The sequence below is a fragment of the Amblyomma americanum genome, chromosome 1, assembly GCF_052857255.1.
Source record: "Amblyomma americanum isolate KBUSLIRL-KWMA chromosome 1, ASM5285725v1, whole genome shotgun sequence".
NCBI lineage: Eukaryota > Metazoa > Arthropoda > Arachnida > Ixodida > Ixodidae > Amblyomma > Amblyomma americanum.
The window spans coordinates 19876418-19900788 of record NC_135497.1 but is presented as its reverse complement, the minus strand read 5'-3'; the positions used below and the strand labels follow the sequence as shown (position 1 = coordinate 19900788).

The 24371-nt window shown below is 47.1% G+C and overlaps 1 protein-coding gene and 1 pseudogene across 4 annotated transcripts in view; one reads left to right on the top strand and one right to left on the bottom strand.

The window, feature by feature from the left end:
- The window catches only part of Rox8 (TIA1 cytotoxic granule associated RNA binding protein Rox8), a 128770-nt gene that overhangs the window by 95566 nt on the left and 8833 nt on the right, over window positions 1-24371 (bottom strand). The window lies entirely within an intron of this gene.
- Window positions 20903-23205, top strand: LOC144110693 (uncharacterized; annotated as a pseudogene).

The following is a 24371-nucleotide window of genomic DNA, read 5'->3' as shown; positions in this document are numbered from 1 at the left end:
CTCGCGTGCGACCGGCGGCAACGGGGAAGAGCCCACTGCCGAGGCGGCCCAGCTTTCCCGCATGGCACGAGGCGCGGCCAGACCTCCTGGGGCGTGCTGCGAGCATCGAAGCTTGTGATACCTCGTTTTTCCACCCGCTGCTGCCTCGCCACTAATAGTTACGCGATTAAACTGAAGAAGTTCTACAGCGGTCCCTCTGGTTTGAGATGAACGGCAACCAAGTTCTGAAAACACGACGATTCGAAACCTTACTCGGTTTCTTCGTAAAGGTGAGACTGCGGCCGAGTAGCGGATTTGCTTTTTAACACACATACAGTTGACCGCCAGTTCGCCGAACTTAAACTGCGGATATAGGAACAGGGAATGCAGTTGGGTGCACAATCCCGCCTTGTTTATTCCTGCTCCTGTCGGTGCGTTCCTTTTGTGCTGCGAATTTTGTAGCGTCAGCTACACTGGTCGAGGCTGAGCAGTTTCGCGTGGCTCCTGGAGAGCCGCGCTGCGCGAGGAGCAGTGACGTCACACGGCGCACAGCTGGCGCGCCGGAGCCGCATGCGCAGAGGTATCTGTGGGGGTATACATATAGTGGGGCGTTTGCCAATTTCTACTCAGCGTAGCGTCAGCTACGTATACCCTGGCATAGCCGAGCTAAGCCACTGCCAATTTTTTTCTACACCACGATGAGGGAATGGTTCCGAGGGAGCGATTAATATCTGCCGGCGTCTGCTGGACATACCATGACTGAAGCAGCAGCCCTGCGCGCAGATTTGGCTTGGTCTCCAGCACAGTAGCTCGGTCTATCTGTGGTCGCATGTCTCGCAGTGCCGCTCATTTTGAGGTGAGCTTTGTGCTGCTGGATTCTTTCCATCAAAGAACGCCTTGGGCCTTCCCTTAGGTTTATGGGGGTCTAATGTCCCAAAGCGACTCAGGCTATGAGCGACGCCGTAGTGCAGGGCTCCGGAAATTTCGACCGCCTGGGGTTCTTTAACGTGCACCGACATCGCACAGCACACGGGCCTCTAGAATTTCGCCTCCATCGAAATTCGACCGACGCGACCGGGATCGAACCCGCATCTTTCGGGCCGGCAGCCGAGCGCCATAACCACTCAGCCACCGCGGCGGCCCTGGGCCTTCCTTTAGGACGACGGGCGGGGCAGGAGACATCCCGTGGTGGTCTTGGAGCACGTATTGTTCGCACCCATTCTTTTGCGCGTGGATTGCATACCCGTCTTTCCCGCCGGCGTATGCTTGGGCCTAGAGCTGTTTTGGTTGCGTCTTTTTTTTTGTTTTGTTTCAGGTGACACACGGAATGAACGAACTAGGTAGGGTACCCGTTTTCCTTGGGAGGTCACCGAGAGAAACAGTCGCCATAATTGGTTTTACCACACCGCGGAAAGCTGCAATCAGCACGAACGCAACGCCGTATCAATGTCGGCAGCTTCACCGGTCCTCAGTGCCACGTCACGGCCTCTTGACCAATGAAGACGGCGGCGCGACCAACGGTGTACACCCCCCCAACGCCGGCTGTATAAAAAAAATGCATTTCGCAGTTGTTACTGGCTTCGATATTCCATTACGCAGCATGAAAAACTGCAGGACGCCGCGCTACAAGCCCAATTTTCACGAAAAGTGTTCCAATGTAAGCGATGCGCCGCTACTCCTAGCCACCGGTAGGGATCGTGCGACCCATGTTGCTCTTCCTGAGCAACCTTTTGCGACCAGTCATTATTTTGACTGCCACGGCGGTCAGTTTTCTCACAATCCAATGCGCAGGTTGTGATGTTGCCACAAGGTTACGTGACCCAGGTGGCGCTATGCCCTTTTCCCATTACCGCTGGCGCGACGCTCCTCCGAACTTGCCCTGAGCTTACACCAGCAACTAAGGTAAACTCGGGTTAGTCCAGAGCACAAGATTCTCGCTCGGGATTGGTGCGTCTGTTAGTGCTTTCGCACTAAAAAAAAAGGCACGTGACAGCCGGGCGAGTTTTAGGTACTAGGTCACTGAAGAAAGCAAAAATCGGAAGAGGCACTTTGGGCCGCGCACTTTGTAAACGCAGTGGCCGCGCGGCGTGGTGTAACCCGGTGGCACGCAGCTGGCGATTCTACCTCTGCCCGGCAGCCGCCGCCGCGCAACCCCTTGTATATCCTCACTTACTCGTAAGAAGGCGTGGATAAATTGGGCCGCATCATGGCGTGTTTACCCGCTCCTCCTCAATATGAAATTGGGCGCCGAACACGCGAGAGACGGCACTGTGTCGCCAGGCCTGCGTGGGTACTGTTCACAACTACTCAATGCCGCGCAAAGAAATTTCCGACACCGGCAATTAAAAACTGGGTGCGCTTATGCTTCTAATGGACTAAAAGTTTTTTTTCTGCCGCAAGCGGGAGGACTACAGAGTAAACACTGAAAAATGGCCCCGCCTGGGCCCATCACAGGGGACTGACAAGGCGAGCACATCGTAATAACATGCAGCGAGCCGTATGGCCACTGCTGTGGCACACACGCCTAATGAGGGCGCTCCTTCTGCGAAGTCACCACAGCCTGCCCACTGTGTCTCCATGCCCCACTAGGGGGCAGCACCCGCCATCGCATCGCTTAACTGGAGGGGTATGGGGGCATGTAACCCTGCTAGTCACTCTGGAGCAGGCTTTTGGAGAGAGGGTTCGCCGCAGATATATGTACCGTATCTTCCAGTGTATGCGTCCTTTTTTTTACATTTTCGTTGGTGCAACTCACCTATGGCGAAAAACGACGCGCCCCAACGTGGCGTCTTTCCGCCTCTTTAGTAACTACGTTTGAAGGAAAAATCGGCGAGTAAAAGAAAAAGGAATCTAGTAACGCAGTGCGATCCGCTTCCGCAGGGACCCAGCTACGCCTGCGCAGTGGCAGGTGTGCGCTCCTCAGGGCCATCTGCCCAATGCGCAGATGGTTCACCGCGGATGCGGTGCTATGCTAAAACTGCATTTTAAGGATGATATCGTACGGCTAGAATCCCATAATCTCGCAAGAACCAGGAATCCGGTACAGCCCTATTCTCGACATCGTCCCGACCGTCTGGCGTCGTGTGCTCTTCCTTACCTAAAATGACGCCGCCTGCGAGGCGAAGACGCTCCAATGCAAAATTCAAGCTGCGTGCCGCTGAATGCGCGCCGAAGAAGGTGAACCGCGAAGGAAGGAGAGAGGCGCGTGTGAAAAAAATTACCCGAGACGCGGGCGCCCACCGAACTGCGAGCGTCATGCTCTGAATAAAGAAAGCGACCCCTGCCGCCAAACGCTGCATGCCATCAGCTAGTCCACTGCAGGCGAGAAAAAAAGACACGGCTGCGAGCATGAAAGGATGCACCCTCCGAAGTGCACCCTCAGACCGCACGGCGATGCTGTTTTATCTGATTCTGCCCGGACTTATTTCGCCGCCGGTTGTACATTCCGAGGGCTGCAAACTTACAATGGCCATATCATCTGCAAGAGGTCAACACCTCTCGCAAAAACGGTAGCAGCGAGACTTGTAATTCTAAGATGGTGCTGCACTTGCTGGAGCACGATCCCAAAAGGAAACAATGACTGTATGAAAGCAAGTAAGAAACACTGACTAGGTGTATGCAAGGCTTGGCATTTAGCGCGATACAACTGCTTTGGGTGTGGCAACAAAACATTTCAATCTTCCTTGCGCAGGAAGACCTTTAAAAAACTCCTATACTGGGTGTGCTTACATCTGAGACAGCTTCGACTTCCAGTTGTTACATGTCACACATGGAATGTGTAGGGAGGCTATAGCAATGCAAAGTGGAGCTGGCCACCTCCCAAGGTGAGACTGCTGGCACATGTAGTTGCTAGAGTATGCATGGTGGCAGTTTCATTGCAGATAGTCCTAGCAGTAATCGTGGTCACACTGACGTCCCAAAACCTTTCACAAGTTCAGAGAAGTTAATCTGGAATGACTACGGAAAAACCATAAAGGACCATTTGCATTAGATTCTGTTCCACTCGCCAAGTTTCCCTTTTCAAGAGAATTAAGGGGCAACGCAGGTCTTGAAATGGCAGAAAAATGTGACAATTTAATTTTTCAAAAATGGCAAATTCAGTATACTCTGAAGTACTTATCTACAAAGTTATAAGGGCTCACGCATCCTCCAACTACTAAAAAAATCGATACATCTGACGCCTCCGGAGATCGAAACTGCAAGTTCAGAGAAAAATGACGCAGCACTAAACGTTATTCGCTCCCGCCACCGCGTGCCTGATGCCACCATCTTGGTCTTATTCGGAATCTAGCACCCTTCCCTGCACACTGGTATTAATCACTACTGTGAAATCCGCTTGGGATATCCGCATTTTATCATTTTCTGAGCTCTCTACAACTGCCTGTAAATGGCTGGCACACGCACTTTAAATGCCAGTTTCTCAGCTTCGAGTATCTAGCCAACACGGCTAGTTTTATGCAAGTTTTCGTTATGTTTCTATGATGCAATTTCAATTAACTGTATACCACTGAATTAACTGAAATATGGAGCTAGGCTATTTTTTTAAAGGCTGAGTAACATATCAAATTTTCTTAAAAACAATGTCAATTATATTTGGTAATTATTGAGCTTCGACATAACTGAAAATTTCTATAGGAGGTATTCAATGAGGCTGCGCTACCAGACGGCATGAGCGTCATCGCGGCTAGCGTGCCATGTTGGCAGTCCTTTAGTGCCAGCTTGCAGTGTCAAGTGCTCCGAGAGGTACCCAGCCTATGTTAGTGATCCGTAACACCTTTGCACGTTGTTAAATGCCCCAATGTCCACTTTTCTTTGTGGAACGCTTTATGTGCATGAAGTCTGCAGTAGAATTCTGTGCTGTGATATAAAACCCAGCTGCCTGTTCAGTGGCCACCCTATCCACAACTCTGCCCAAAAACTGGCCAGCTGCACTGCATGTAAGGATGCACCCAATTTGCAGCTTTTAATGTCAGCTGATATAACTGTCTGCTACTCTTGCAGTACGCATCATGGATACACAGCTCATTATTATTATCCAAATTCCAAAACTGGCACCACCTACATGGCGAATGTCCCGCTAGCGCACCTTGCGGATGATGTCATGTGAATACCTACTACATAATGACTTATCTCGTTAACAATATAAATGGCATAGTCTGCACCTCCATTTTGAATCAGAACTAAAAAATATTAAAGGAAAGTCTCTTAATAACCCGTAAGAAATGATCTATTTAGGATTCAGTTATTTTCTCATAACACAAGAAAACTAATATTTTTGAAAACAGAAGGAAGATATAAACAATCATACCTAATTTCATTATTATATCCGTAATAATAAAAATTTTCATTTTAAAGACCTTATTAAAGGATAGGGAGACTAAAATTTTAGATTTCTTTTTTTTTATCCCAGAGCATTACTTAGCTTGTTGAAGGAAGCCATCTGCAGAAGGCTGTGGCAGTCATTAGTCAAGGAAGTCATCAGCCCTCCTGGAGCAACAGCCCATCAGATGGCAGGGGCAGATCCAGAAAGGCAAGTAGACTGGCAGTGAATGGAAACCGGTTTGGAGGCCCCCTTTCTCCTATACCCTCTCAGCTGGACAACAAAGCAGAATGCCCTCAAGGGGACAAGAGTTACTGGGTCGAAAACTGGTTATACCCTAGGCCCACAGGCAATTTAACCACCAGGCAATTTAACCACGGTTACCCAGCTGAACAGTCACAGTTCACTGTTGTCACCTGGCTCTCCAGAGTTATGGTTTCAAAGGGTTTTGGGGGTTTCGGTTACTTCGGGGTTTCGGTTACGGCAACCAATGGCCAGTTGCAATGGAGGAGGTGATATGACGATCAATAGAGCGAACCGGCATTTGCATATCTCTTACAACGCTGTGAATCGTGTGCCGTCCTCCAGTGACAGCACTGCCTTCATTGCTGTAGTACAAACTCAGTGCACCTCCCGGAAGCTGTCCGCGCCAAGGCAGCATCTCTGCGGCGGATCCCTGATGCCAGCGTCAGAAAACAGTGCTAAGCCTTCATGTTCTCGTAAATACTGTATATACTTGTGTATAGGGAACCTGCGCTGCCCAGCGGATCTGACACCCAGTGCCACCTGGCTTTAAAATGAGTAATCACATAGTAGGACTGAAAAACACGACGCTGTTGGAGCGCAGCTAGATTGATCGCTGCCTCATCAGCTTTCTGTTGCGTTCATAGACTGTCTCAGCTTTACTGCTCCGAAGAGCAAGAGCTCTTCAACATTAGTTCAGCAACAAGTTTTGATAGCCGCAGTCGCTGGACAGCATCGACACCGGCTATGCTTTCACAGCACAGCGGGAAGAATGACACCGTTGATGCTGCACTACGGGTTTCAAAGTAAAACTCCTTTTGAGTGTGTTTTTGTTCCTCTCCGGCTTGCACGAGTACGGCGGAAGCATTAGCATAGCAGAATGTGTACCCCGGTAAGGAAGCGCTCCGAAGACACGAAGCTTCGTGCCAATGCATGGGGTCAATATTAAAGTGGACTTCCGTGAACTACATGCACTACGTACAGTAAACTTGTTAGACATTTTCGTTGGTTTTTGGGGTTTAACGTTGCAAAGCGGCTCAGGCTATGAGGGACGCCGCAGTGAACAGCCCCGGAAATTTCGACCACCTGGGATTCTTTAACGTGCACCATCATCGCACAGTACATGGGCCTCTAGAATTTCGCCTCCATCGAAATTCGACTACTCCAGCCGGGATCAAACCCACGGTTTTGTGCTTTAAAAAAACTACACTAGTATCTTAACCAGGCCAAAATCTGTCCACTCAGGTTGCCCTTCGCTCGTCGTAATTTGGAACGCATGTAGCGAGTCTGACAGTAAACCAATGGAAACATACCTGGACGTGAAACGAATGCCTGTCCTTGCGCCTCAATACAATCGTACCAGATTACGATCGTGTACGACTTCCATTACACATGGGTTTCATTGAGGCTACCACTCACTTTGTGTGTTCCTGTTTGTGCCTCTTCTTGTTGTCCTGTCTTCTTCGCGCAGTTTTAATATGTTCCCAAGAACCAACTAGCCAAACTTCATGCCTTACTACCACTCTTCAAGCTTTCGAGATTAAAAGAACGCACGGGATCCGCAGGTACAGTCTTGGTCAAAGGTTTTAAGCCTGTTTCACATGCAAGCGAAAATGCAGGCGAATCCTGCCACAGCGGTGGAAAATTTTGAGTCGTCGCGGCCGCTGCGAGGTTCCAACAAGTTGGAAATTTTCGCTGCTACGCGCCGCTCAATCGTTTGCATGTGAACCAGCATTTAAGGCCACAGTGTTCAGCTGCAGCAAAACGAATGCTCCTAGACTGCTTCGTATAGCGGATTATTCAAAACAAAGCAGGAAGCTTCTCTACCGCAAGAAGAAAACTGCTAGCATTTGAAGGTCATTCGGCCTTTAATTGTGCCATAACGGTTATTATGCGGCTGAAGCGAAGAGCCTTTGGCCTTAAGACTTGACCAAGACTGTACATCATATATACCATGCACCTGCAAGGCTTGCTTTGAGGCCACACTGCATGACGCCACTACAGGACACCGCTATCGCGATGCACGACAGTGATAAGCCACCCCGAAAAGACGCGGGCGTGGGGACGACACAGTGACCATCTGTAGCAGACTAGTCAGCCTGAGAACGTGCTCTCCACCTTTAGGAGCCAAAAATTATTCAACATTGGAAGCTGTTTCATTCAGTGTCACACAATGAAATAGTCATTCAGGGAAAACTAGAAAAACTATCGTCTGCATCACTAAGCGAAATTTGAGGCAGGTATGGGCTTAGCATGCCTTCCTCCGCCCCTTTAGTGCGCCTGCTACGGCAGAAAATCAGAGCACGGAACATGTCGGACATAAAAAAAAAGCACGTCAGTGCAGCCGATAAGCGAAGTGTCATCCTGAAGCACAGCCTACCGCAGTACATTTAAATACAGAAAAATTGTTTCGGTTCGATGTAAAACAAACAAAGCTAAGTAATCCCTGGAGATACGCACGTATCCTGAAACAAACACTGTGTGAAAGTTTTCGTGCTAACATTGAAGCAACAAAAAACAAAAGCACTCCGAGTGCAGTTGAAGCGATGGGGATTTTAGTTGCTACATACAGCGAGCAACACCAACCCAGTAAATTGTTTTTAGAGTGCACAGCTGTCTTATACCTCTCACCCGTACTTAAGGAGCCACTGTAGAAGCCTTGCGGTGGTATAATGGGAAGAAAAAGAAAATAGACAACACATGCAGGGTGATGCATTACGTCGCTTGGAATTCCCGACAGAATACGTGCTCCTTCGGGCTTTGGCCGCGGCTTGCACAGTTTACCATCTGGTCTGCACACCTTGCATGCGCTACAAGTGGCAAAACTGCATTACGATAAGCAAATTGAAGCTTGGACGAAAAACCAACGACCGACTAAGCTGCAAGCAGATTTGCCGTGCTCGTCCATCCACCCGAATCTATCTCTGTAGCCGCTTTTATTCGAGCGGCCACAACGGAAGCAAGTAGAAAACACCCTTATCGTAGCCCCCTTCAAAGTGGCACTTGCAAATGACACGGTATGCCGATGGTTTTGGCATTTTTTCGGTCGCCTTTCCGCATTTCTAGCAACGGTAGCTGCCCTCGTCCTTTCAAACAGTGGGGAGATGACAGCTAGGTGGCGCTAGTGGTAGGCAGGGAAACTCCAGTGCAGGTTCCCTTTAAAGCAGCACTATTTTCATCAAATTTTCTCAGGTGCGGGTTATACGCGAATCAGGCCATTAAGAAGATGGCAACGAACATACGAACATTTTAGTTCACCATTCACTGCCGCTTTCGTGCTAATCGCCGTTGGACGAGCTTAGCTCATCAGCACTCTCACCGCTGTCTGACGAGCTCGCCTCATTAGCGTGCTTTTAAAGCAGGTCATCCTCTGTGCCGTCCATGATGTATGACAGCCCTGTGACTCTAAAAAAACTGACAATGCTGACAACAAACGCCACACGTGCAGAATCCAAGCGCACACTTGCTGATGCCATCTTGAGCACTTTGTGGGACTAAACGAGTTTGTTTTATTTTCTAATTTTTGCAGCCGAAAGTGGGGGGGGGGGGGGGGGGGGGATGCGGCCATACATGAGGGCGGCTTATGCATGAGTATATACGGTATATCTCCAGTGGCAAGGCCGAGATTAAAGGGGTTAAGCCACCAAATTTTGAATCTATAAAAACCTTGTTATGGGCTTCCTCTGTATGTAAGGTCATCTATGGCCAAGTATTGGATGTGACCGACGCATCGGCGACCCTGTGTGCTGATGGGCAAATATGCCGTTGCTGACAAACCAGCCGGCAACATGGAGCATCGGCACCCAAGCGAAACCTTCACGTCGATGAGACAATGACAACAGTTGCTCTTGTCTAGAGCGCGTCGCTGTAATGTGACTGGGGCATTGGCCGACTGACACGCTGTCAGCTACGGGCAACCGACAGACGTCTACCAAGCATTGGTGGTTTGAGATTCTGAAAGCCGGTTTCTCGCAGAAAAGTTTTTTAATTTCATAAATTTTTGGACTGTTCGATTATTCGGACCACTTTCCGGGTCCCACAGAGTCCAAAAAACGGTCTGCGACTGCATTTACTTCGCATATATGAATTGCACAGTGTGTATCACGCGTCCTGGGGCAATACGAACGCTTGAAACAAAGAACACGCCAACCAAAAATTTGTTGTCTCCATCCTTTTAAAAGATCTCAAGTGTTCAGCAACAACTTGCTGCACACTGTGAAATACCTTACCAGCAAATACAACCGCTGCACACGCTGCTCAGGTTTTGGAGTTTCATCGAATCATGAAAGAAAAAACCATTTGGATGACACAACCCTGTCACAAGCTTCGACTTGAAGTGAGGCCCCAGACAATCTGAGATGACATAGGAACGCTTTACCGTTCCACAGGTGAAATTCTTTGCCACATCGCTGTCAGGAAACATATTTTCATAAATGCCTGTTGCAGTGTCAATCCCCTTTGAAGCAATGGGCATTGGAAATATAGCCTCAGGCTCACATACTCGATCCTGCAATAAGGCACGAGGCTTTCTCAGTGAAAAATCTATTGTGGCTTGCAGTCTTGGTCACTAGTAGTATGCCGTATGAATCTCTCCGCTTTGCTGCTGCCTCCAGATGTTTTTCATGTTGCCATGATGATTGACAGCAGCAGCAGCATGCTGACCACAGGAAATTGTCATGTTGCATAGGATGCAAAAAGTATCAGTGTCCTTGACGCCTTCCTGGCAACGGCTGATCACATCAATAATGAAGACCACTTCATTCAGCACTGATGTGCAGCACGCTGTGAAGACCACCTCTGATGTTCCTTTCCCACCATGGCCTGCCTTGGATCCTTTGACGCCGCATCTGGTACCAACTGGCTTCTCAATCTGGCAACCTCGCCATCAGAAGCAATCGGCACGGCATATAAACACGGATCAGAGGACAACCTAATCAGGCATGACACTGCGCCAGCGACGATGCGCTCACAACTACTTTTCCAGGTCAGTTACATGAAATCTACAGCATATGTATTAGAATCAGCAATTACTGCCTGTTCGCGGTCTCTTGCCCACGGGAGTTTCCTGATGTGTCCAAGCAGTTTTTATGTTCGTCAAGTTGTTTGTGCCAATCACTGCCTGACGAACTTAATTCTTTCGGGTGATGTTGAGTGAAATCCCGGTCCCATGAATAAGGCTGGAACTGAGGCATTTACAATGATTGTAGAAAGATTGCAAAAGCCAGAAGAAGGTTATGCATCTGTCCTTGAAACAACCCAAAATCTGGAGAAAAATCGAGCTGCTTTGCTAGAGGAACTGAAATATTCTAAAAAGAAAGAGGCTGCCATAGAGAACACAGTTAAGCACTTGACTGAAAGGGTGCAGAACTTGAGGCATGAGAGACTGAGGCATCTTTGCTTGAGGAAATAAAAACGGCCAAACAAAAAGAGGCGGCCTCACAGAGCGAAGTAAAGCTTTTGAAAGAAAGGGTAGCAACGCTGGAAATGTTAATCGCCAGTCAACGTCCAGATGAAGCTGGCACACCTGAGCACACCCGCAACACAATCTCGAAGCAGCTATCACTAATTACATTAGATGCCCCTTTGTATTGGAACGATAATTCTGGAGCAGCCCAGGAGCAGCACAAACGGAATAAAGGAGTCACCCAGAAAAGTTTGTTACTAACGGGATCAGGTTCAGCCATGTGTAGCTAGGAAGAAGAATAAAACAGAAGACAGGTGCTCACAAAAAACAGTGACAAAACATTTTATAAATGCTGCACTATCTTGCACTCAAGTTCAGCCAAGCATGCCTGACTAAAAGTCCAAATGACGCGCTTATTTGAACCATTATTTTTTTCACGTTGGCAATATTTAAACGCTTCTTAGAATTTATTACAAATTCAACAAATTCATCAAGCTCGCAAAGTGAATCAGCAAGGCTGAAATTCCCTTGTTCAAACAAAGCTTGACCTCGATGGAACTACTCCAAGCTTTTCTTCAACTCTTCAGCTTGCTTCAGTTGGCTCAAATGATGCAACCAACATGATGCGCGAGCATGGAGGAAGGAAAACTCTGGAGGGACCTTCGCTCTCCGTGCGGCACGCCAAAAACTGTGCCGGAAGTCATATGTTTTCGTAACAACTGGGAATCTCTGGCCGACGGTGCAGCCAATAGTAACGCTAGGTGCAGCGGTGCCGTCTGCTCCAATTCCTGCTGTGTATGCGCAAGCACTGAGACGGCGGCCAAGTAGGGGGGAGCCGGCTTCAAAGAACGTGACTTAACCGCCTCTCCCGAATTGTTTCCTTCTTCCATGTGGTGAATGAACAGGCTGCTAAATTCTGCCCATGGAGGAAGGAAAGGAAAAGAGGAGAGGCGGTTACGTCGCATTTTTTGAAGCCGGCTCCCCCCTCCCTACTTGGCCGCCGTCTCAGTGTGCTTGCGCATGCGCAGCAGACAGTGCAGCAGATGACACCGCTGCACCTAGCTACACTGTAATCCAACGTTACAATTGGCTGTGCAAAGGCTCCCACTAGTCTTTGAGAAAACACGACTTCCGGCACGCTTTTTGATGTGTAGTTCAGATAGTGAGGGCCTCTCCAGAGTTTTGCTTCCTCCATGATTCTACCACAAGGCAGCCCACCCTGGAATGCTTACAGAGGAAACGTTTAGTAGGTTGCCAACTGAAAGCCTGAATGGTTCCAAAAATAGTCGTTTTCACGTGACCGCGTTTTCTTCTTTGTGCAGCTAAGGCCCAATATTGACCAATTTTCCGCTTTTGGAGCAGACTGGAGCAGCAAAATGTAAATGTATCAGAATAGTGCAAATGGAGCAGCTGGAGCACCACTGAAAGATAGGGCACAGGAAATAATCCAATTCTGTTCAGAAAAGCTAGGTATAACACCAACAAGTAGTCAATTCGAGTGAGTACAAAGACTAGGGAAGAATGACGAAGATAAGCTGAGACCAATCATTGCAAAGCTGATGTTTCTTCAGGACAAGGTACACATTCTTTTTTTAAAGTAAACTTAAGGGAACAAATTTTTCTATCGTCGAGGATGTCCCGCTGGCTACGCAACAGGTCAGAAGAAAGCTGTATGCATTTGCTAAGGCACAAAACAAACCTTTCAAACTGTCTTTCGATAAACTGCACATGGCATCCCAGACATACATGTACAACACCACGTCAGACAGCGTTGTGCTATCCAACAGATAGCTAGATGGCAGTAAATGCACAAATAATCGGCATGAGACTGGAGTACGCTAAAGTCATTATTCACTATTGCTGTCATAAGCCAACATCAGCAGCCTCGTGCCAATTCGCTATCTACTCTGTTTTTAGACTATAGCGAACTGCACATCATTCTCACAGACGTTAAATCCAAGCATTACTCAGAATGAAACTTTTTCTGGTGCCCTTTTATACAACATATACAGACATTATATCGTATTGATAAAAGAGATGGAGGTGTTCTTCTAGGAATAAAGAAAATCACATCATACTAAACACCGCTTCAAATCTTGAGATTATCTCGGCAGGCTGTAACTTGACGCTTGACCATAACCTGCTTCAAGTAGTTAACTAGCCCTTCCGTGGCACTAACATAATGGATCTGATACAACAGCACCGGAAACAATAACATGTGACACACTTGGATGGATTCAGTAACCATCATTTACCTCAACTAAATACACACTTGGATAGATTCAGGGATCATTTACTTCAACTAAATATAAACATGCTGTTTCCATTCATAGGTTATATGACAAAGAATATTCACGATTATAACAAAGTAAATTTCACAGCTATGAACACAGAACTTGATGAAACATTTCTTTGTCATACGTTTCTGCCATCATTTCAAATCGCGGCATTAAAGAAAACTGGGTAATCTTTAGAAATAAGGTTTTATATATCGTCAGGCATTATGTCCCTCTAATCACAATCACTAATGACAAGTCTAGCCCCTGGTTCACTAAACGGCTCAAGCAACTTAGGAACAAAAAAAAGACATCAGACTGCTAAGCGAGCGGTACCCGTTCTGCTTGGGATAGGTACAATGACTGCCTGAAAACTTGCGCTCCGCTTTATCTGCCGCGAAAGATAAATATTTCTCACACATGATCTACCATCACTTATGAATGCTCGAGCCTTCCTCGAGCCAAGTACAACGCATCAGCAAGATCCTCAAGTCTGAGTCAGTGCCCGTCCTGTAGTGTGTGTTTGCTTTGTGCCCTCGTCTCAGTAGCACTGGGTCAACACATCTAAGCAATGAACTAGCTTAACTAGCCCAGACAATCCTCATTCAACGCATTTCTCCTACATTGGGCTCTTTTCTTTGCAAACGAAGCAAGCACGATTCTTCCATAGCCCTAGTGAACCTCATTGCAGTTACCATCTGCCAATGGAGAATGCTCTCCTATTGCCTCAAGAGGTGGTTAATCCCACCCGAGATTCAGGCCTTCCTTGGTGCGCTCGAGCCTTCCTTGGGCCACGTACGACACATCAGCAAGATCCTCAAGTCTGAGTCAGCGCCCGTCCTGTGGTTTGTGTCCTCGTCCCATGGCAATGGGTCAACATTTCTAAACTGGGTTCTGTTCTCTTTATCGTGAACATAAGAAATGATCTACAAGAATATGCCAATATTAGTACACTCATCTCAGTCAGTAGACTGCTCTAACAACGCAACTACAGAGTTTTTTGACCTCCACACTTTTCACTGAGACATTACAGTAGGTCCTCCAGAGTCTTCAGATTCTGTGCACCAAACACTGCAATATTTTGTTTCAGTGCAATGGAATTAAAAAGTTCCTGTTGGGCCTCAGTACGGGCAGTTTCTATGAGCAACCGTTAAGAGACGTCACGAGTTGCACACTTGGTGATATTCATTCTGAGTTGCTGAATTAAAATCCTTAGAGATTGGTTTTGGTCATTTCAGAAAAATAACAACCGAAGCTGTCACTACGTTGCCAGATTAGATGATCAAAATGAACATGAGATGTTTTGCGGCAGTATCCGTGACGCATACTTGGTGCTGTTTTGAAATGCTTTTCCGCATCATTTTGAGAAACTATTATAACTAAGACAGGGAGAGGTATAATTCGAAAATCTATTGAAAATACTGACAAATCCTCTGCAGTTGGCCACCTTCCCAATGTTTTGCTCAATACTTTCATGTTTTGCTCATATACTTTCCAGGTGAACCCTTCCCATTCTTGGAACCCTTTCTCATATGTAGTGTCAGAATGAATCAGCCCTCACAGTCTCCCCGTGCTTATGTGTATACTATTCGTGACACCCCAAAAATACTGCCCAAGACCCTGATTTAGACATAGCTAACTGGCTCATAAGGTTCATTGGTCGGGCTGCCGAACACAGGAAGCAGACCATTTATAAATGCCGCGAGCGTTTCCAAAGGTCCTGCAGCCATTACTCTCTCTTCTAGCATGTGCACATAGCCTTGGTGGTTATACCAATGCCTATCAGTAGTGGTGTAGGTGGTATCGCGGGTTATTCGCACTCATTAGGTAATGCGACCTCTCTGAAAATTTAACAGAAGTGTGCTGTTGATGTGAGAGACATCAAAATTTGCACACCATTTTTTAACGAAAGTATTTCTCCTGGATGCACAAGATAATAATGCTACAACATTAAAAGCAGATGCAACCTGATGTGCCAAGACTGTGTTCAGGTGCTGCTGTTTTGTTAACCCTGCTCTGCATTCTACTTTGAGGCATCCACTTATGTCACATCAGTTCAGCAGCTTGCTATGCATAGCAGCAGAACTTACAAGCTGGACGAAACTATGAAGCAAAACAGTAGCTATGCCGGATGCCAGAGGCGTGAAAGTGTGCTGACTGCCGGACTGCAACCCTACACGCCGCTGTTGGTGAGTGTGAGACAAAAGTGCGAAACTTGGCGCGAACGATTGCCACGCAACCGCCAGTCACTAGTGCAGTGCAGCGAAGCCTGCGGCCTTGCCATCCAAACGGGCACAGTTTGGAGCTGGGGAGTTCAAAATATCCGTTTGATGGCCACTGCCCGATATAAAAGTATAAATTGCATGCGTTTGTCAAAAATATTTATGAAGAGCTCGATATAGCCAATAATTCATAATTTCCGTGTTCATTATATCAAGGTATGACTCTACTGCAGAACCCCACAATGCATTAAAATTGAACAAAAGCAGGCCAGGGTGAATTGATTTAGCACAGAGCTTTAGAATTCGCTTAGTTCTTATCTATGAGCAGCATCCTCAAGGTGAGCTTTATGGGCTAGACAGTGGTGGTGAGACTTTGCCCTAGCTGTCCACTTTGGGTGATGAGCTTAATTCTTTTCCTCTCATAATCTTTGCACATTTGCAAAATTTGAAATAACTGCATAAATTCGGACGAGTTGGCAGAGTGCTTAGTTCCAACAGCATGCGCCTCTACCACTGCTTCAACGGTCACAGCAAAACTGCCTTCCGATGGCACAAGGACACACTCCATTGTTAGAGTCATGCTGGACTTGCTCACCACGACAAATGTTAGCGACAGAACTGACGTGGGCCATGCTTCACTGCTACAACGCAGCCCCAGAAACGACAGTCCGTTCTGCTTTTTGGCCAACTCATGGTTGGAAAGTTCGCACCGTCCACAGCTGCAAAAAACAAAATCTTGGGAGCTAAAAGTGCATTAACCTAGTCACCATTACCCTTATGATAATGTGGTGTAGTTTGATTCCATAGTGATCCATGAGACGCATGATAGCAGCTCATGGCAGGATGACTTATCTCCTACTACAACTGTTCACATCCCATGGCAAAAACGCATGTCTCAGAACATCCCAACTGTGCACTCAAAGCCGCTCAGGGCTATGTGCATACATCTAGGGATAACACGTGGTTCAAGACAGGCCAGGTGTGAGTATGGGCAGCCAAACTGATAGCACTCCCACCTTCTGTTGCCAGAAGCGATGATGACTGTGCAATGATGAATGTTGTGCACCAGAGCTTCCGTACACAAAAAAGAGGCCCAGCAATCTGCAAGAAGATGACGGGCAACGCCACCAGTTTGGCAGCACATGTGCACTTGAACCAGGCTTTATTGCTAGATGAGTGCTCAGTGTGTTCCAGGCAAGCATTTTGCCCTCTTGCCACATAGTATGAGATCCATGCAGAGTTTTCTTAACATCAATTCATGACATGCGCCACATGTTGGCATGTTGACAGCCACTGTAAAACATGACAGCACAAAAAAGGGGGGGACATCATTACATCTGCACCTTCGCACTGCTGTTCACTGATGTTCTGCTTTCGAAATGCCAGAAAGGAAACATGGTTGGGGCAGCCGAGAATCTGGTCTCATTGCTGTCTATATTAATGCAATGCCAGTGGGCACTGTGCATTGTCACCCAGTACACTGTCAGACAGCAAGTTTCCATATTAACGAGGCATAGCTACATTGACAAAATTTGGTCCCCTAAAAACTATCGTGTTGTGTTAGGTTTTATGGAACACAGGCAACTAAGGTCATCCATGCTCCAAGTTCGAGGTACAGAAATCCCTCGTTCTAACAAAGTCGCTTTACTTGAAATTTTTTTTTAGTCTCGACCCAAACGCATGCATTCTAAGTTGCATTACTCGAAGCGCACGAAGAGCTTGACCTGCTCAGAGAAAAGTGGCGAGCGGAGGCATCGGTGCCGTCAAGCAGTGGAGCTCAAATTAATACCACTGACGAATTAGTCTCAAGCACGCACAGAACAGGCCCCAAAAGTACCCAACGCACGAACAATGACCTGCCTAGTAATGGGCACCAAGTGAGTGCTGAATGCTCCCAGCTGCTTACTGGGGAGCGAACGGAAGCTGCCAAATTCCATGGGGCAGCGCGCCCGAACCATTAATCTCGGTCGCAATCATATCGCTGGAGTCCCCCGTGATAGAATCCACACAAAAATAGTCTTCCTGACGATTTGTGATGCCAGACAGCGTCTCTTGGATGCCGAAAAGTGGTCAAATGACCGCGGGCACACTTGCACCTCAGTATTCCATGGGGTGAGCTCGATGAGCGAAGTTTTATTACTCTAAAGAGCACTTCTTGCGCTCAAATGTGGCAAAAAGCACAAACGAAGTGTCCCAACGATTATAAGTGCTATGTTCGACCTGAAGAGCTACATTAAAAAATCAGGCAGACAACTTTGGGGAATTTTTAGAGATTTGCTCATCGCTCACCACAATCTGCCTAAATCACAATAAAACACCGCTCCTAACTTCGTTACGCTTTTGACAGTGTAAATCGACCGATAACTTGCTGAAAACAGGAAAAATAACGAGCGTCGCCAGTGGCGAGAGTCAGGCTGTCAACATGACTGGTAAACACAACCATGGTATTTCCCTGGCAAATTTCTTGTGCCGGTCGTGCTCTATTTGCGCCATCCAACTAGACTAAAGGTCTAAATGCATGGCAGGGTCATTAAATTTTGTTCCTGTCAACAGCGCGGAGGCGAAGCTGCACTAACACCGACACTCCAAATGGCAAGTGCAGTAATGGCTGGCTTGAGTGGTTCAAGAAATGACATGACCTCGAAATCGATCGTTGGAGAAAGCGCAGCCGTGAACCATCACATTGCTGATGTATAACGTCAGCATAGGCGTCATCTGAAAAGTATAACGACAAAGGCATCTACAACCTAGACGAGGCAGCATTTTTCTACAAAATGGTACTGAATTGCACATTCACTAACAATGGTGTATCCTCATCCGGAGGAAAACGGAGCAAGGAGCGTGTCACGGTGCTGTGTGGTGCCAATGCAACAGGCAAGGACAATCTTCCCCTGTTGATACTAGGGAAGGTGGAGAAGCCATGTTACTTTTGAAATGCAACTATTTCCAAGGAATGCATCTACAGAAGAAGCGAGCATGGATGACTGCTGCTAGTTATGAAGACTACGTGCACCTTCTGACAAGACTGTTCGACGTAAAGAATCAGCTAGTCCTTTTCATAACTGACAATTGTCCGAGCCACGGGAATATCGACAACTTCAAGGCAATCATAGAATTTTTGCCTGCAGACACAACTGCATTACTGCAACAAATGTATCAGGGCATCATTGAGACAACCTGGAAGCTGTACCACAAGGCTCTTTTGCAGCGCATGACGCCAGCAAGGTTGGTTTGGTTTATGGGGGTTTGACGTACCAAAACGACTCAGGCAATGAGGGACGCCGTAGTGGAGGGCTCTGGAAATTTTGACCACCTGGGGTTCTTTAACGTGCACTGACATCGCACAGTACACCTCCATCGAAATTTGACCGCCGTGGCTGGGATGGAACCCGCGTCTTTCGGGGTCAGCAGCCAAGCGCCATAACTACCAGCAAGAGATACAACAATTTGCTTAGTGTGATCCATACGCTGAACTTCTAATGGAAAGAACTCGCACCTTCGAAGGTCGCCAACCGTTTTGCGCATGCTAGCTTTTCCCGCGCCGGCGTCAGCGACCCCGATGATGACGAGCCTGACCAAGACCGGGCTTGCTGCAATCTGTTCAAGGCTGTTCATAATTAATTGCTTGCGAAGTGGTTGAAGGCAACTTCAAGATATTCCCGTTGGCTGATACTGCTGCTCCTGTGGTCGCCCCAACAAGGATGAAGAGCCAGCAGACGAAGAGCCACATGAAATGCCAATTATGGCGCAGACGCAGGAGTACCTATGCCTGCTGCAAAATAAGGTTGAATGCTTGGTCAAATTAGTGCAGGGGTTGCTCGCGTCCGGTAAGGACTTCAAACAGCCAAAGCTGACTGCCGTTCTTGCACCTAAATAAAGTTTTGCTTGACTGAATACATTGTATTTCGACTTCCTTGCAGGTGTGGCGCAATTAAAGATCAACTCCTAAGCTTGTCTCGAGTGATCACTTGTATCGAATTTTTTCTGCTGAATTTTATAAAATGTGAAAAAGCATCAGTGGTGTATAGGGCCTAAAACATTAATTCGTACTACCCAGTAATTACAGAGGGAAGACTTTAGTTTATGCGGGTTTAACGTCCCAAAGCGATTCGGGCTATGAGGGACGCCGAAGGAGAGACTTTAAGAACAGTTACAGTAAAAAGCTTTAAAGATGGTAGGGTAACCTCCGCGGCCACCCTCGGCTGGGCAAGGATCTCTATGCTCCCAAACAATGAAATAAAGACCTCAGCCTTCTCCTCAGGAGTTAGAAAGAGGCTGAGGTGCATCAAAAATCAAGCAGACCAATGGGTAAAAACTTTCTCAAGAAAACCTGCTTCTCTTAAAATGGTAAAAACACAAGGCATGTCAATAATTGCATCATCGCCTAAGAGCAGTGCTGAGTGAAAAGGAATGAATTCAAATAAAATTGAGCAAAGTACTTTTTTGTTATCTGTTCGAGTTGTGAGCATGAGAGTAAAATGTGATTTATCCCCATCAGGCGCTATGCATACATATGTGAACGCAACCTAAGCCTCCTCTTATTTTCATACGCAAACCGAATTTCCACCTTTGAATACCGCGCTCTTACCATTTTGACCCTCCCTGTCAAGCCTGTGGCGCCATCTCTTGCAGCTACAGCGAAATGAGTTTGTAAAAAGAAAATATGTGCATCGCGTCACTTTTCGGTGGGACGAGTAAATAGCTTTTCTTTGCATTCTAACTTTACAAATGATCGTGAATGATGCAATTTAGTGCTCGGAGTGTGTCGATATTTAATGTAGAAACGGCACACCAATTTTCACCGTAAAATAAAAAGTGCTGCAGTGGATGTTCAGAGTGGCACGTCCACAAATGTGGACAAAGTGGCATTTTCTCCCCACAATGCGCCGTTTTTTTCTGCATGTATGGTACGCAATGGGCTTACTCCTTACGGGCGTTGAAAACTATGCTTGTGCAAAGAGAATGTTTGATGACTCCAGCACTGAAGCGTTGCTCATGAAAACAGCCGATGGAGAAACACCTCCAAAGAAGTGCGGCCGACCGAGCAATGAAGACCCGCAGATGGTCGCAAAGAACTGCCACTTAGCTGAGCTGCTGCCGACAAACACAGCGCACTATGACCAGTACTTAAGTCGGGGAGGTCTAGGAGGGTCTTAGGCCGCCTACCAATATTCAAAAAGGGATCCGAGGCCACTTGTGCTAGACTGTAGAACGCATGAATCCAAAAGAAGAAACCATTTTCAGTGACGGTCAGGACATTTTTTCTCTACCGTTTTGAAAATTTCGCAGCAGTTTTTAGAAAGAATCCTTACATTTTGTATGAAACCAGAGACGGAGAAAAATATAAAGTGGCAGCACTGGACAAGGGGGGATGAAAAAGGCAAACCCGTGCCTTCACAAAATGTTCAGTTCAGAGCTGGCCACTAAGCTCCAAGGCTACAAATCAGCATACTGGTAGAGCGAGGCGACAGTTTGTTTCAGGTTTCTAACAAATTGAGCAAACAATGACCTTTAAGGGGAGATGCGCGTCGAAAAAGCGAGTTTTCCGAGTAATTTTTCAGTTTTGAGTTTTTGCCTGTAAAATTATCTTTGGGCATTCAGCTACAACTCCCGAAAAGATCAAGGCAAAATTCGATTGCGAAATTAGTAAAAAGTCTATTTTATTCAACCACGGTGGCTCGAGAAAGTGCTGCTTTTCGCGCAAATAGTCTACTTTCGAACGCCTGCATATCGAAAACGGCGCGTTGCCCGCCATTGCCGTTTGCTGGGAGAGGTTGAGTAAGCCTTTTTCTCGTAGACAGCGCCTCCTGCAGTTTCGTATCTGGCTGAAAATAATAAGAAAAACACGTTTTTCGCGCACGCTTCAAGCGTCGCTACTGGTCACGTGGGGCTCTAGCGAAGCCGCCATTGGCCCGGACTGATGCGATGCTGTGGCGAAGCCTACCTCCTGGCCTTTCCTGCTCTTGCTTTGTACACGGCTAGTCCGGCGTTTCAATCGATCTCTGCGGCCTTTTAGCATTTGTTCATTCGCGATGAACGACTCGCAAAAGCGCGATTTCCGAGTTCGAAAGGCTCGTACGAACAAACCGTACCGAGGACGCCGTCGCAAACTTCACCGGAAAACGGCAACGAAAAGAAGTCACCCGACGCCAGCTAGCCCTAGCCAGGCGAACGGGCACTCGGACGAGATCGACGCCGCGGTGGAATTTGTGAGCGCCTCGGAGGTGAAGATTGGACTCTTCAAAGAAGATAAAGCAGCGTGCGGTCGACATTCTGCGAGTGCTGCGATATGCGAAATAGGCGCGCTTACGGCGCTGGTAAGCGGCGCTGCTTGCCCTACGTGCCGTGCCTGTACCCTTGCGGTACGCGAACCGGCGGAAAAGCGAAAGGGGCTTTCAGCGTTTCTTGAGCTGCACTGTGAAAATAGTGAGTGCCCAGCATCGGTTCTTTCTGCTGCGCACACCTCGAGCCGCGTTGTGCCCAGTGAATCTGCGGATGGTGCCAGCGGAAATCGGGACTATGTGAGTGGGAGCTCTCGTGACAGCTTCGCCGTGAATGTGAAACTGGTGGTGGCTGCGCGCGCGATTGGCATCGGGCATGAACAGTTATCGCGATTTTGTGCTATTCTTGGCCTGCCAAACCCATTGCACCACAAGAACTTTACTGCGATCGGCAAGAAAGTTCATCTTGCGGCCATGAAAGCCGTGGCAGAAAACATGGAGAAGGCGAGGGCTTTCACGAGAGAGATGGTGGATGACTCAGATATTGCCGTCATGTTTGATGGCACATGGCAAAAACGGGGTCACAAGAGCCATAATGGAGTTGGCACCGCTGTGTCAGTCGACAGTGGTTTGTGCCTCGATTTTGAGGTCCTGTCGAACTTCTGCCTTGCTTGCAGTCGGCACCAAGACCTTGGAAGTGAGGAGGAGGAAATCTGGAAGGCGTTCCATGGCCCTGTTTGTGAGAAGAACACTGAATGCTCCTCCCACGCCATGGAAACAGAGGCAGCAGTGCATATATGGCAGCGGACCTCCTCGCAGAAAACCCCACTGCGCTTTACCAAATTTCTTAGTGATGGGGACAGTAAAGCTTTTAGTGCTGTGTGTCAGGCTAAAGTGTACGGCGAAACCTCCATCGTGAAGGAGGATTGCACAAACCATGTGGCCAAGCGCCTAGGCACTGCTCTTAGGAAGTTGGCGACACCTCTTCCACGCGGTGAGAAGTTGAAAGATACACAGATACAAAAGTTGCAGTACTACAGGATAGCAATCACAAGCAACCGGGGTAATGTACAAAAAATGTATCGTGCCATTTGGGCATCATATTTTCACTCATGTTCGACTAATAACGCTGGTAGCCACAAGTTCTGCCCGGAAGGAGTGGAATCATGGTGCAAGCACCGACGGGCCGAAGCGCTGGAACAGCCTGCACCGGACCACACCCCGCTTCTGACAAAGGCACAGGGGCTAGCTCTGCTGCCCATATATAAGCGCCTCACTGAGGAAAAGCTGCTCACCCGCTGCTTACAGGGGAAGACCCAAAATGCAGCAGAGTCCCTGAATAGTAAAATCTGGCTGCTCTGCCCAAAAACCAGGTTCGCTTCCAGGACTGCTGTGGAAACAGCAACTGCCATTGCTGTTCTATGGTATAACAGCGGACATACAAGCTTTGAGAAAGTGCTTCAGGAGCTTGGTGTGCTGCCACCAGAAGAGCTTGTTGTCTTAGGTAATTCCCGGGACCAGAGAAGAGTAAAAAAAATGTCACTCCACCAAACTGCAGAAGCTCGAGCGCATCGCCGTAATATGGTGAAGAGAGCACGCCTCACAGACTCTGTTAGAGAAAATTTTGAGGGTTCAACTTATGGGCCAGGGGAGTTCTGATGAACATTGCAGTGTTCTCTGCATATTTCTCTATTTTCTGATGAAGTTTCATGTGCTTTTGTGACGTTTATGAAAAATACAGATGTTTGAAACTTTCAAATGCAGTTTTCTCCATTTGCAGTTTTCAGCATTTTCTACGTTTCGTGCAACAAATTTCAAGTACTTCCAATAGTCAGATTTGGATGAAATTTTGCACACAGCCTCTTCAAAGTGTATAGAATGTTATTATCTATCTGGTTATAAAATATCTGTTCAACATTTTTTTTTAAAAAATCAGAATGTTGACTCATGGTGCCCAAAATATACACTTTGGTGTTTCTGAATTTTTTTTTACAATTATGGGCTAAAATGAATAAATTTGAAGTAGATTTGAACATACTACATTACTAAAGCAACACAATGAGCTATTGCAAGCTGCTCAGAACATAAATTTAATTATCAAAAAAGTGTGCACAAAAGACCCTATATTATGCTTGTGTGAACCCATTTACATAAAAACTAAAAAATGTATGCTGAAACTAAATACATATTTGGAATCAGCATTAAAAACTCTATCAGTGGCCAAAGTTTCATAACCTTGGGTTCATTATTTAAAAAAAAGTGTTTTCGAGGAGCATCTCCCCTTAAAAATGACTTCTCATATTTGCAAAAACCATGTTTAAAACAGGCCGCAAGATGCTATCTCTCTCTCCCTTTCCACCTGTGCTCAGATCACTTGAGACCCCTTCGATGCATCCAGACTTGAAGTATTACTTATGATGGAAGCAACCATTGGTCCCAGCTTCTTTCTGAACAAGTTAATTACACAACGGTGCCGACGTGAAGGCTGCAATCTAAAGGCCACGTTCGAGGCTCGAAATACCGAATTTTCCTCTGCCTGTCCTCGGAGAATGACTGCTTTTATCTGTTTTATAAGTCATGAACTACAGAATAATTCCCTTAGACGTATATTCTCACAGCTAAACATTTATTCATGCCTAATGATCAGTTAGGAAAGGCAAGCAAATGTAGCAGTGTTTACGTTCATGTATCAGCTTTAAGGCACTA